The sequence below is a fragment of the Rhinopithecus bieti genome, unplaced genomic scaffold (genome assembly GCF_001698545.2).
Source record: "Rhinopithecus bieti isolate Rb0 unplaced genomic scaffold, ASM169854v2 scaffold_13617, whole genome shotgun sequence".
Classification (NCBI taxonomy): domain Eukaryota; kingdom Metazoa; phylum Chordata; class Mammalia; order Primates; family Cercopithecidae; genus Rhinopithecus; species Rhinopithecus bieti.
This window is the reverse complement of record NW_016807714.1, coordinates 305,203-307,908: the sequence shown is the minus strand read 5'-3', so window position 1 is coordinate 307,908 and position 2,706 is coordinate 305,203.

Sequence of the window (2,706 nt, the reverse complement as noted above, 5' to 3'; positions counted from 1 at the left end):
TCTCGGCCTCCCAAAGTGCTGGGATTACAGGCTTGAGCCACCTCGCCCGGCTAGTTTTTTGTATTTTTTAAAGTAGAGACGAGGTTTCACCGTGTTAGCCAGGATGGTCTCGATCTCCCGACCTCGTGATCCGCCCGCCTCGGCCTCCCAAATCTTTTGATATCTTTATCAGAGCACAGCCAGCCATTTCCCACCTCCCGTGCTCTGGAGCAGTCTTGCTGCCTGGGGGTCTGTGGGGTTCACCTTCCCCAGTGGGGCCTCTGAAGACCTCCTGCCTCCCCTCTTCGGGGACTGGGGAGGTAGCTGGGCCAGAGAAGCTGCTATATCAGTGGGTGCTGGGCCCCCGTGTGTGGGGCCAGGGCCTGTCTAGGCCATCTCTTCCTTCCCTTGTGTTGGACCTCCAGCTGGATTGAGGCCTAACTGTGCCCACTTTATCTTGGGAAACAGGTAAGAGGTCAGACACTGACATTCCAAAACCTTCAGTGGATTCGCAGAGGACATCAGGCTACCTGGATTCCAATTTCTCTTCTAGCGCCTTCTGGCCGTGTGACCCTGGCCAAGTCCTGCAACCTCTCTGGGCCTGGTCCTGTGTCTGTGAGGCAGGACACACCCAGCTCATGGGGGTGCTGTCGGTGTGGGGGGCGGGGCTGATCCTGGAGCCCACCTCTGGTCCTCTGTTCCAGGCTGGTCCAGGCAGGGTGGACGGAAGGTGGCGGGGAGTGGGAGAATGAACACTCCTCCCTCCTCAGCTTTATTCCTGGGGCCTGTAGCTTTCTCCAAACTCCCCCAGCAACTTCGTGCTGTATAAGACAGACGTTTACGTGTGTGGTTTTCAGACATCCCCATGCCTCCCCGTGACATCCGCACACTGGAGACTGGAAATTCCCTGAGTTTCGCGAAGTGGGGGAGGAAAGCGGCCCTTCCCCTTGAGGGAGACAGGGAAGCGGGTGGGTGCAGGAAAGCCTCCTCCTCCCTGCACGCTGCCCCTCGGGCTGTCCGCTCCCAAACTCTGGGGCATCAGGGTCTCCTCCCTGCACACTCCCCTCGGTCCGTCCACTCCCAAACTCTGGGGCATCAGGGTCTCCTCCCTGCACGCTCCCCTCGGGCCGTCCACTCCCAGACTCCAGGGCATCAGGCTCTCCTCGGAGGCGGGTTCAAAGGCAGATGCACAGGGCTGGTGCCTAGAAGCCCTGATGTAAAGGGCCCAGCATTGGCTCCAGGAGTCAGTGCCAGCCTTGCCCCTAAGAAGCAGAGGGTGCCAGCGTCGGAATGGGGGGAGCACAGTTTTATATGCGTACAGGCTCGGTTTTCTGCTTTCTGGGGGCTGAGTGCTGGGCTCTGTGTCCTGGGGACAGAGCAGTGGATGAGTCAGAGGAGATGGCTGTCCTCTAGGGAGCACGCGTGTTCGTGCGCAGGCCTGTGCTGGGAGGGGCGGTGCAGATGGTAAACAGGCACACGACCGCTTCGATGGGCTAATTTGGGAAAGCGATGGCTGCTGAGAAGGGCCCCGTCCAGGGAAGGGGAGAAGGCGAAGGGCAGAGCCCACGAGCTGCACAGGCAGCCTGAGCTGCTATTCATGGCTCACAGGGAATTGAGCCCGTGGGCCTCATGGGGCTGAAGCAGTGGGTCTTTCAGGTCAGGCTGGGGCCCACTGCAGGGCCAGCTCCAGCACTTGCTGCGAGGCCACCTGGGAGGGAGGCTGCTGGGGACGGGCGTGGAGCAGGAATGGGCAAGGAGGTTCAAGGGCTCCTCTGTCGGAGTTCTTTTCAAAAAACAGGTAAGAATGCTTGCATCGATTAAAAAAATAAGTCTATCTTGAGAGGTGTGTCTCCTGCCCTGTCATTATCTGCCCAGTTTCCTGTGTATCCATTCAGGATGTCTTTATACAAGTACAAGAAAGTGCGAATCGCTAGTCCTTTACAGCTGAGGTTGTTTACTCTTCTGCCTCTCCATGCAGCCTGGAGATCCTTCTGTGACGGTGCGGAGCCAGCTCCCCGCTTGTTCTTACAGCAGCATCGCGCGGCACACGCACCCCTGTGCGGCAGCATCGCGCAGCACACGCACCCCTGCTCGGCAGCATCTCGCGGCACACGCACTCCTGTGCCTGCTTGTCTATTTAGAGACAGGGTCTTACTCTGTCGCCCAGGCTGGAGTGCAGTGGCGCGATCTCGGCTCTCTGCAACCTCCGCCTCCCGGGTTCAAGTGATTCTTGTACTTCAGCCTCCCGAGTAGCTGGGATTACAGGTGCGTGCCACCACGCCTGGCTAATTTTTGTATCTTCAGTAAAGACAGGGTTTCACCATGTTGGCCAGGCTGATCTCCAACTCCGGACCTCAAGTGATCTGCCAGCCTCGGCCTCCCAAAGTGCTGGGATTACATGCGTGAGCCACTACGCCTGGCCTGGTTCTGCATATTTAGATGGTCTCACTCATGCTCCTGTTACAAGGCTGTAATGCATAGCCTCAGACATGTCAGCTAGCAGCTGTGTGTGGGCACACATCCCCAGAGTCAGCCTTGCTGGGCCTGTAACTGATGAGTGGGCGTGGTTGCCCTGGGCTGCGCACTTTCACACTTCCAGTGGCGGTGCCTGAGGCCACAGCGTCTCCGTGCCGTGGGACTTCCGCGGATCTGGTCAGCACTGAAAGACGGCATTGCAGCCGTGTTCTGAATTTTGGAAGTTGGACCACAGGTGTGGGGACCTGGAGG